We start from the raw sequence: 12,299 nt of genomic DNA on the forward strand, positions 1-12,299 counted from the left end.
CCCAACTATGCAGTACTTGCAACAATTTTTAGGGTGTGATGCAAAATTTTGGGCACACAATATAGATACATCATCTATGGGGCATTGCTTCGTATCCACGGGAATCGGCATTCCACCGTGGGGAGGGGGTGTAAGCAATGACGTTTCCCACCCGAATTGAAGTATTCACTTATCCAGAGAAGCTTGGCTGGCATGTGCCAGGGCCAATCCCCTTTCACCTGTTAAAGCGAGAAGGGACACCCAAACCTGGGGGACAAACGATCATGAGGGTACGACACCACGAGCCCCTGGACGAGATAAGGAGAAGCCAGACCGTGGTCCCCCCAAAGACCCGAGCCACAAGAGGGAAATTGGAGCAAGGCAAACGAGTATCCTAGGCCCTTGTTGTATCCCTTGAGCTATAAAAGGGAGACCATGGTCTCAAAAAAGGGGTGGTACGTGAAAAAAGGAGAGAGGGGAGGATAGAGATCGAACAACACAAGTAAGAGCATGGGAGAGGTAGAAAATAGAGAGAGAGAGAGGTTCACAAAGTAGTTCTTCCCACCAGGGAACCCAGACAAGATCCCTCCTCCCGTGTAATCCTTTTCTTCCTCAACCAGAATCAACACCAATCCACATGCATGATGTAGGGATGTTAGCCTCAGGGTGGCTTGAACTGTAGGGTTCCGTAACATAGAACACAAAATTTCCTACCGACAAAATAACATAGCCAAGATCTATTCTATGCAGATGTAAGGTAACAAGGGGATTCAATGTTCATACCCAAGACCTAAAGCGTTATGTTCCAAACGAAACAATGTTGATGAAGATGTACAGCGATACCGATCTCAAGATCGAGTAGAGGTACAAACGATGAAGTGCTCCAAGTGTCGCACCTCCACAATTCTACACACGTATGGTGTATAGACATCCCCCGAGCTTCGATCCAGCGAAGCAGCAGGAGAAGTAGACCCCCACCGAGATTCCAGCAGCACGATGGCGTGCGTATGGTGGAGAGCTCTCACCTCGTATGCACGTTCCAAAACTTGGGAACCACACGTGAGGGAGAGGGGGGGGCGAGAAGGCAATGAGCCAAGGGATTAATGAGGAGGAGGGGTTCCTCTCTTTATATAGGGGGAGGGGAGAGGAGGTGGCTCGACCGGCCGCCTTCATGGGCTGCCTCATGGTGGCCCTGGAAATTATTCCGATACCTCTCCGAAACAAGTATCAACTTGGCCAGAGCCTCTACTAGCAACGGAGAGCATGCAAGAACATAAACAACATATATGATAGATTGATAATCAACTTGACATAGTATTCCATATTCATCGGATCCCAACAAACACAACATGTAGCATTACAAATAGATGATCTTGATCATGATAGACACCTCACAAGATCTAACATGATAGCACAATGAGGAGAAGACAACCATCTAGCTACTGCTATGGATCCATAGTCCAGGGGTGAACTACTCACACATCAATCCGGAGGCGATCATGGCGATGAAGAGCCCTCCGGGAGATGATTCCCCTCTCCGGCAGGGTGCCGAAGGCGATCTCCTGAATCCCCCGAGATGGGATTGGCGGCGGCTGCGTCTCTAGAAGGTTTTCCGTATCGTGGCTCTCGGTACAGGGGGTTTCGTGACGAAGGCTATAAGTAGGCGGAAGGGTAGGGTTGGAGGCGGCGTGGCGCGGGCCCCTCCCTGGCCGCGCCGGCCTATGGGTACGGGCCCTCGTGGCCCCACTTCGTATCCCCTCCGGTCTTCTGGAAGTTTCGTGGAAAAATAAGACCCTGAGCGTTGATTTCGTCCAATTCCGAGAATATTTCCTTTGTAGGATTTCTGAAACCAAAAACAGCAGAAAACAGCAACTGGCTCTTCGGCATCTCGTCAATAGGTTAGTGCCGGAAAATGCATAATAATGACATAAAGTGTGTATAAAACATGTGAGTATCATCATAAAAGTAGCATGGAACATAAGAAATTATAGATACGTTTGAGACGTATCAAGCATCCCCAAGCTTAGTTCCTACTCACCCTCGAGTAGGTAAACGATAACAAGGATAATTTCTGAAGTGACATGCTATCATAATCTTGATCAATACTATTGTAAAGCATATGAGATGAATGCAGCGATTCGAAGCAATGGTAAAGACAATGATTAAACAACTGAATCATATAGCAAAGACTTTTCATGAATAGTACTTTCAAGACAAGCATCAATAAGACTTGCATAAGAGTTAACTCATAAAGCAATAAATTCTTAGTAGAAAGCTTTGAAGCAACACAAAGGAAGATATAAGTTTCAGCGGTTGCTTTCAACTTCAACATGTATATCTCATGGATAATTGTCAACATAAAGCAATATAACAAGTGCAATAAGTAAACATGTAAGAATCAATGCACACAGTTGACAAGTGTTTGCTTCTAAGATAGAAAGAAGTAGGTAAACTGACTCAACATAAAGTAAAAGAATGGCCCTTCGCAGAGGGAAGCATGGATTACTATTTTTGTGCTAGAGCTTTTCATTTTGAAAACATAGAAACAATTTTGTCAACGGTAGTAATAATTCATATGTGTTATGTATAAGACATCCTATAAGTTGCAAGCCTCATGCATAGAATACCAATAGTGCTCGCACCTTGTCCTAATTAGCTTGGATTAGCACGGATTATCATTGCATAACATATGTTTCAACCAAGTGTCACAAAGGGGTACCTCTATGCCGCCTGTACAGAGGTCTAAGGAGAAAGTTCGCATTGGATTTCTCGCTTTTGATTATTCTCAACTTAGACATCCATACCGGGACAACATAGACAACAGATAATGGACTCCTCTTTTAATGCTTAAGCATTCAACAACAGATAATATTCTCATAAGAGATTGAGGATTTGTGTCCAAACTGAAACTTCCACCATGATTCATGGTTTTAGTTAGCGGCCCAATGTTCTTCTCTAACAATATGAATACTCAAACCATTTGATCATGAAAATCGCCCTTACTTCAGACAAGACGAACATGCATAGCAACTCACATGATATCCAACAAAGGTGTAAAATTTGATGGCGTCCCCAGAAACATGGTTATCGCTCAACAAGCAACTTATAAGAAATAAGATACATAGCAACATATTCAATACCACAATAGTTTTTAAGGCTATTTTCCCATGAGCTATGTATTGCAAAGACAAGGAATGAAATTTTAAAGGTAGCACTCAAGTAATTTACTTTGGAATGGCGGAGAAATACTATGTCGTAGGTAGGTATGGTGGACACAAATGGCATAGTTTTAGGCTCAAAGATTTGGATGCACGAGAAGAATTCCCTCTCAGTACAAGGCTTAGGCTAGTAAGGTTGTTTGAAGCAAACTCAAGTATAAACCGGTACAGCAGAACTTACATAAAAACATATTGCAAGTATTATAAGACTCTACACTGTCTTCCTTGTTGTTCAAACACCTTAACCAGAAAATATCTAGACTTAGAGAGACCAATCATGCAAACCAAATTTTAACAAGCTCTATGTAGTTCTTCATTAACAGGTGCAAAGTACATGATGCAAGAGCTTAAACATGATCTATATGAGCACAACAATTGCCAAGTATCAAATTATTCAAGACATTATACCAATTACCACATGAAGCATTTTCCGTTTCCAACCATATAACAATGAACGAAGCAGTTTTCAACCTTCGCCATGAACATTAAAAGTAGCACTAAGAACACATGTGTTCATATGCAACAGCGGAGCGTGTCTCTCTCCCATACAAAGAATGCTAGGATTCGATTTTATTCAAACAAAAACAAAAATAAAAAAACAAACAGACGCTCCAAGTAAAGCACATAAGATGTGACCGAATAAAAATATAGTTTCACTAGAGGTGACCTGATAAGTTGTCGATGAAGAAGGGGATGCCCAAGACATCCCCAAGCTTAGATGCTTGAGTCTTCTTGAAATATGCAGGGATGAACCACAGGGGCATCCCCAAGGTTAGACTTTTCACTCTACTTGATCATATTGTATCATCCTCCTCTCTTGACCCTTGAAAACTTCCTCCACACCAAACTCGAAACAAACTCATTAGAGGGTTAGTGCATAATTGAAAATTCATATATTCAGAGGTGACATAATCATTCTTAACACTTCTGGACATTGCACAAAGCTACTGAAATTTAATGGAACAAATAAATCCATCAAACATAGCAAAACAGACAATACGAAATAAAAGGCAGAATCTGTCAAAACAGAACAGTTCGTAAAGACGAATTTTTCTGGGGCACTTAAATTGCTCAGATGAAAAAGTTCAAATTTAATGAAAGTTGCTTACATATCTGAGGATCACGCACGTAAATTGGCAGAATTTTCTGAGTTACCTACAGATGGGGCTGCTAAATTTCGTGACAGCAAGAAATCTGTTTCTGCGCAGTAATCCAAATCTAGTATCAACATTACTATCAAAGACTTTACTTGGCACAACAATGCAATAAAATAAAGGTAAGGAGAGGTTGCTACAGTAGTAACAACTTCCAAGACTCAAATATAAAACAAAAGTGCAGAAGTAAAATAATGGGTTGTCTCCCATAAGCGCTTTTCTTTAACGCCTTTCAGCTAGGCGCAGAAAGTGTGAATCAAGTAACATCAAGAGATGAAGCATCAACATTATAATTTTCCTTACAAACACAACTTGTTGCAGAGGGTACCTTAGATACATACATGAATTTTTGCTCCTTGCCCACATAAGGTTTCTCCTTAAATTTAAGATAAGAAAAAGTTGAACCCAACGTTCCCATAGCTTCTTCAAGTTTACCAATCCTATGGGTTTGATTATCATGGATAGCACAAGTTTCTAAAATAGTAATTCTTTCATTAATTCCTCCTAGGGATCTATCAAGTTTATCAGTATTATCAAGTAATATTCCCAGTTTAGTATCAACACTTGGAAGATTTTTCTCTATGGCTTCCAATTTTTTCATGACATCCTCAAGAGAGATTTCAATTTTAGTTTCATTAATAGGTGGTATTCCAACTAGGCTCTCAATGATGCAACTAGCTTCTAAAGCAGGCGTACCTAGGAAATTACCCCCCGAAAGAGTATCAAGATCATACCTATTCGAGCTAGAGATACCAACATAAGAGTTCCTAAGTAGGATAATAGTGGAGTGTTTCTTAATGCACCTATGATGAGCATCACTAATTCTATACCAAGCATCTTTAAAACTTTCTCCACCTTGTTGCTTATAAACGAACGAACTTCAACTTCAGGATTACTCATTTTTAGCAGTAGCAACTAAAGCAAACTAAATAAAGTAAGTGCAAGTAACTAATTTTTTTGTGTTTTTAATATAGAGAACGCAAACAAGGCAGTAAATAAAGTAAAACTAGTAACAATTTTTTTTGTATTTTTGATATATAGAACAAACAAAGCAGTAAATAAAGTAAAGTAAAGCAAGACAAAAATAAAGTAAAGAGATTGGAAGTGAGAGACTCCCCTTGCAGCGTGTCTTGATCTCCCCGGCAACGGCGCCGAAAAAATCCTTGATGCGTGCAGTTGACACACGTCCGTTGGGAACCCCAAGAGGAAGGTGTGATGCGTACATCAGAAAGATTTCCCTCAGTATGAAACCAAGGTTATCGAACCAGTAGGAGTCAAGGAACACGTGAAGGTTGTTGGTGACGGAGTGTAGTGCGGCGCAACACCAGGGATTCCAGCCCCAACGTGGAACCTGCACAACACAATCAAAGTACTTTGCCCCAAAGAAACAGTGAGTTTGTCAATCTCACCGGCTTGCTGTAAACAAAGGATTAACCGTATGGTGTGGAAAATGATGTTTGTTTGCGAAGAACAGTAAAGAACAAGTATTGCAGTAGATTGTATTTCAGATATAAAAGAATGGACTGGGGTCCACAGTTCACTAGTGGTGTCTCTCCCATAAGATAAATAGCATGTTGGGTGAACAAATTACAGTTGGGCAATTGACAAATAGAGAGGGGTGAGATTTAATCAGGGCATTACGACAAAGTACATAGACCGCTATCCAGCATGCATCTATGCCTAAAAAGTCCACCTTCGGGTTATCATCCGAACCCCTTCCAGTATTAAGTTGCAAACAACAGACAATTGCATTAAGTATGGTGCGTAATGTAATCAACACAAATATCCTTAGACAAAGCATTGATGTTTTATCCCTAGTGGCAACATCACATCCACAACCTTAGAACTTTCTGTCACTGTCCCAGATTCAATGGAGGCATGAACCCACTATCGAGCATAAATACTCCCTCTTGGAGTTACAAGTATCAACTTGGCCAGAGCCTCTACTAGCAACGGAGAGCATGCAAGAACATAAACAACATATATGATAGATTGATAATCAACTTGACATAGTATTCCATATTCATCGGATCCCAACAAACACAACATGTAGCATTACACATAGATGATCTTGATCATGATAGGCAGCTCACAAGATGTAACATGATAGCACAATGAGGAGAAGACAACCATCTAGCTACTGCTATGGACCCATAGTCCAGGGTGAACTACTCACACATCAATCCGGAGGCGATCATGGCGATGAAGAGCCCTCCGGGAGATGATTCCCCTCTCCGGCAGGGTGCCGGAGGCGATCTCCTGAATCCCCCGAGATGGGATTGGCGGCGGCTGCGTCTCTGGAAGGTTTTCCGTATCGTGGCTCTCGGTACAGGGGGTTTCGTGACGAAGGCTATAAGTAGGCGGAAGGGTAGGGTTGGAGGCGGCGCGAGGGGCCCACACCATAGGGCGGCGCGGGCCCCTCCCTGGCCGCGCCGGCCTATGGGTACGGGCCCTCGTGGCCCCACTTCGTATCCCCTCCGGTCTTCTGGAAGCTTCGTGGAAAAATAAGACCCTGGGCGTTGATTTCGTCCAATTCCGAGAATATTTCCTTTGTAGGATTTCTGAAACCAAAAACAGCAGAAAACAGCAACTGGCTCTTCGGCATCTCGTCAATAGGTTAGTGCCGGAAAATGCATAATAATGACATAAAGTGTGTATAAAACATGTGAGTATCATCATAAAAGTAGCATGGTGTTATCACCGGATTTTGGCCAAATCAGGAGGTGGGCCGTAAGGGAGATGGGCTTGGAAGATTATACGTGGAAGATCTCTGAAGCGGCCTTGCACGAAGAGTTTGGGCTAGATCGCCCGTGTATCTGTATTATAGTAGATCGCATCTTAGATTAAAAGTTAGAGTTTGTCTCGTGCACGGTGGGGATTATTCCCACGTTAGAAAGTCCCCTGAACTATAAATATGTATCTAGGGTTTATGGAATAAACAACAACCAACGTTCAACCACAAATCAATCCTGACGCATCGCCAACTCCTTCGTCTCGAGGGTTTCTACCGGTAAGCATCATGCTGCCTAGATCGCATCTTGCGATCTAGGCAGCACAAGCTTATGTTGTTCAAACGTTGCTCGTACTGAAGCCTTTTTGATGGCGAGCAACGTAGTTATCTTAGGTGTGTTAGGGTTAGCATTGTTCTTCGTATCATATGCTGTCGTTGTGCAACCCTTACGCATCTAGCCGCCCTTACACCTATCTTAGGTGTAGGCGCGACACCCCGTTTGATCATTATTTAGTAGATCCGATCCGTTACGGTTGCTCCTTGTTTCTACAAGGATTAGTTTAATATCTGCAATAGTTAGGCCTTACAAAGGGTTGGAGGATCCAGCGGCACGTAGGGTGTCGTTTGCTAGTCCTAGACAGGATGTTCCGGGGATCAACCTCGTGTTGGTTTTTAGGCCCTATCTAGGATCGGCTTACGATCACCGTGCGTGGCCGCGAGGCCCAATCGTGAGTAGGATGATCCGATTATGCGGTGAAAACCCCAGATCGTCGTAGATCGTTTTAGCTTTATCTTGATCAAGCAGGACCACCATATATTCGTGCACCTCGTACGAATCATGGGTGGATCGGCTCCTTGAGCCGATTCACAGGATAACCTGAGAGCCGATCGAGGCTCGTATTTAATGTTTACGTGTATGCCATGCAGGAAACTAAGCGAGGCATCTCCATCACCTTCCTGACCAGGTATAGGTCAGGTGGCACGCCCTTGCATCAGCACCGGACGTGCGTGCCGGAATCTGTACGGGCCGTCGCTCGGAGGGACCAGGGCCAGCCGCAGCCCTAAGTTGTTCCCGGCTCACCTGTGTTGCCCGTCGCTGCTCGCCAGTGGGTTTTTGACCGCAACACATTCTGGCACGCTCGGTGGGACAATCTTCGGCATCAACCACATCGCCATCTACATCTAAGATGGCGGACGGCACTCCAGTCACGTACGAGGATCTGACCGAGGAGCTCAAGAAGAAGTATGACGAGGTCAAAACGATCCTCGAGGCCGACCTCATCGGCTCGTTTCACAGAACCCGTTCACATGGCATCAGGTGGAAAGGGTTCTCGCCTCAAGGTGCGCTCGATGGAATAGACTTGTCTGCCCCATCAGAAGAACGCACTAGGTCCCTTCGTCAGGAGATTAACTACATGGTGGCTCACTCGCTACACCGCCACTCTGAGAACCTGGTGAACACTTTGGAGCGTGTTGCTCTTCGAGTGATCCAGGAGATCATGAGTCGTCAATACTCTCCGTCAGGACCAGCTCTCGGGACACACCAGGGAGAGATGCCACTCCAGTCCCGGCCACCGCTGCCATTTGCGTTGGCAGCACCAGAGGTGCCGAATTCACCGGCATTTGTCGTCTACAAGATCGGTGGTGACCCTAGTGACTACCAGTTTTTGTACGAGGCGCCTAAGGAGATCCCTCACGGATACACGTGCACATACGTGCCAGACTGCAGTAACTGGGCACTCGCAAACCAGATCGCAACAGCGGGGACTTCGAAAGCGGGAGGAACGTCGGCGACGGATCTTGAGAAGCAGACGTGGCTAGCTACGTATGCCACTCCAACGAACCTCCAGAGCGCAGCTCCTGCAGTTGGCTCAGAGCTGGAAAAGCAAGCATGGCTGGCTAAGTACGCCACCCCGGCGAATCTTCAGAGTTCGACTCCTACAGCCAGTACCGCGGATCAAATCAGCACGATCCTGAGAGACCAGTTCGGCATGGTGCCGAAAAGAAGGACAATCGGCTATTCCAAGCCGTACTCGACGAATACGAATTGGTCCCGCTACCACCCAAATATCGGCTCCCCGATTTCTCCAAATTCGATGGATCAGATGGTTCCAGATCCATCGAGCATGTGAGCCGATATTTGGCACAGCTAGGAACGGCCTCGGCGTCGGATCCACTACGTGTGAGGTTCTTCGCACGGTCCCTCACGGGATCGGCTTTCGGGTGCTACACCGTTGCCACCGGACTCAATCCGGACTTGGAAGCGGTTGGAAGAACAGTTCCACATGCGGTATCACTCGGACGCTTCGAAGTCCGGCCTTGCCGATCTAGCGCAAATACGTCGAAGCGTGGAGAAAGCGTGGCGAGAATACATCCAACGCTTCAGAAATCTTAGGAACCGATGTTATTCGGTTCGTGTAGTGAAAAGGAAGCGATCGAGTTGGCGGTGGTGGGCCTTGCATCGCAAATCAAGGACGTGGCCTCTCAAGCGAGACTACCCTTCACAGCGCACATGGTTCGAAACTATCCGGCATATGAACAGCGCCACCCGGACTTGTACCAGGATAAATTCAAGCGTGCGGTAGTCCTGGTTGAGGCAGACGAAGACGAATGCTTTGCGGGCGATCAAGAAGTAGCAATGGCTGAATGGATTCGGGGGGCAACCCCCGTGTCCTGCAAATGGGTCAAGCCACCAGGTCCGCCCAGAGGCTTTGATTTTGACGTGACCAAAACTGAGCAAATCTTCGACCTCCTACTCAAGGAGAAGCAGTTGAAGATACCCGAAGGCCTCAAAATCCCCACGGTACAGGAGCTGAACGGAAAGCCATACTGCAAATGGCATAACTCGGTCTCCCATGCCACCAACGACTGCAGGGTGTGGCGTCAGCAGATCCAAATGGCGATAGAACAAGGACGTCTGATTTTCAACCAGTACGCCATGAAGGTCGATACCCACCCCTTCCCCGCCGTTAACATGGTGGAGTGCACTTACCCTGAAGGTTGCCAGCCGGGATCCTCGTTCAGCATCAACATGGTAGAACCTGGACACCACGCTGGCAAGGACGGAGACGAGGGCGCTGCTCTCGTAGCAAGGACACAGAGGAAGCCGCTCCACGCGATCGGCTCCAGCACGACGACAAGCGCTACATCACAGAGGGAGAAGTGAGGAATGTGAGATATCAGCGACCTCTCTCTGATCACCTCCTCAACAAGTACGTGAGTCGGTATGACCAACGCCGACGATCTAGCGATGATGATGAAAGAGAGCGTCTGGCTAGAGAAGCCAGAAGACATCGTCGGCATGATCGCGATGAGGAGGAGTACGAGCGCCGTGCCAAGGAAAAGGCAAGGGAGCAAGGCGACGAGGATAGGCACTGGGACTGCCCCTTCTTCAGACACTGCTGGGACTCAGGAATGAGCCGATTGCCTACAATCGGCAATTGCCCAGAATGCAACCAGAATAAGAAGGAGGCAGCCAACGTGTCCGTGTTCAAACGTCTAGGGCCTCTCCCACCACAAAGCAAACGCGCTGAGTCCCCTCGGATGGAAGATCTCGAGGATTCGGAAGACGAGGGAGAAGAAGAAGACAGGTACCACCGTCCAAGGTGGTGCCCTGATGGACTCAGCCGTTCCCAAAAGCGCAGGGTTCAGCGACTGCGTGGCTTGGAGGAAGCCGAAAGGCTATACCTGCACACGCTAAGGAAAGCGCGGCCTGATACGGCCGCAAAGGTCCAGCGAACCTTGGATGAAGAGGGTCGACCACGGAAAATGGAGTGGCGCCCCAAGCAAAGGAAAGCCGATGGTGAAACATCGGCTGGCACAAACATGGTGTTCATCCTTCCTTCGGAGTTCAGTGCTCCAGGATTAGACGAGGCACCTGTGGCACAACTTGACTGCGGCCCACGGCCGGTTATCTTCGAGAAGCCACGAGAAAGGAGCTACAGACATCTGAAGGCCACAGCCTTGCGAGGTTATATCGATGGGAGGCCTGTCAATAAGATGCTGGTGGACACCGGAGCGGCAGTCAACATTATGCCATACTCTATGCTACGTCGGTTGGGACGCTCTAGCTCGGATCTGATCAAGACCAACGTAACATTGAGCGATTTCAACGGCCAAGCGTCTGACGCACAAGGTGTTCTGAACGTGGATCTGACCGTAGGAAGGAAAACCATCCCTACGACGTTCTTCATCGTCGACAGCAAGAGCACCTATGCTGTTCTGCTAGGAAGAGATTGGATCTACGCCAACTGTTGCATTCCCTCCACGATGCACCAATGCATAATACAGTGGGATGGAGATGAGGTAGAGGTCGTCCAGGCCGATGACTCAGCCGAAATTTCAACGGCTGGCATGAACGCGTGGGAAGCAGCAGGCCAAGAACCCCTCTCAGGTATCAATTTGGACGACTGCGAGCGCATCGACGTGACGAAGGGAAGGGTTAGGCTGGTTTTATCCACTGGCCTGACCGTGTAGCAAGAGCAAAACGATGGCGAGGCCGATCCTTGGGATCGGCTCCCAAAGATCTATGAAGGAACATTACTAAACCTTCATTGAAGCGCTTCAATCAATATGGAGGCCGATTCCAGCAATCGGCCAAAATTATCCTCACCACATGTTCTGCTTATATGCAACGTCGATCTAATGGGCAGCGGTTTACGTCGGCTGATGAGTCCGGGAAAATCAATATTGGTCCTACCAAAGCCGACGTGCAAATACGGTGCCTTGGCTAGACTACAGAGCCGATATCTGCAGTTACCTGTCAGATTCGGCTCGGGGGGCACCTAATCAGATGAACATGTGCAGATTCAACATGTGTGCAGTGAAATGTTGGGGCCGATAGGAAAATCGGCCAGTAAAAAAAAATCAGCACCACGATATATAGCCGATGTACAGCCATCGACTCTAGTACAATTACACAAGACCAAGACCTACCGGCTATGTGCTCAAGGCTCACATTTTCGCCAAGATGGTTTCCAGTTCGGCTTCAAGAACTTCTGTTTCCTTGAAGGGAATGTACAATGAGAAGCAGCCTCGGCTGCAATGAGCCGACAACCCTTTGCGTCAGTTAAGCTGTTGGTGTTTCATCTACAACATCGGCGTTCAGTGGAAGAAAGCTGATCAATGGGGGCAAGTTTGGCCGACTCTTCATGGTGGCTATCTCGGATTACCAGATTACCTAAGGTCAAAGCCTTTTTGTTTGACCTGTGCATCCTC

This window comes from Lolium perenne, chromosome 3 (genome assembly GCF_019359855.2).
Source record: "Lolium perenne isolate Kyuss_39 chromosome 3, Kyuss_2.0, whole genome shotgun sequence".
In the NCBI taxonomy this organism is placed as follows: domain Eukaryota; kingdom Viridiplantae; phylum Streptophyta; class Magnoliopsida; order Poales; family Poaceae; genus Lolium; species Lolium perenne.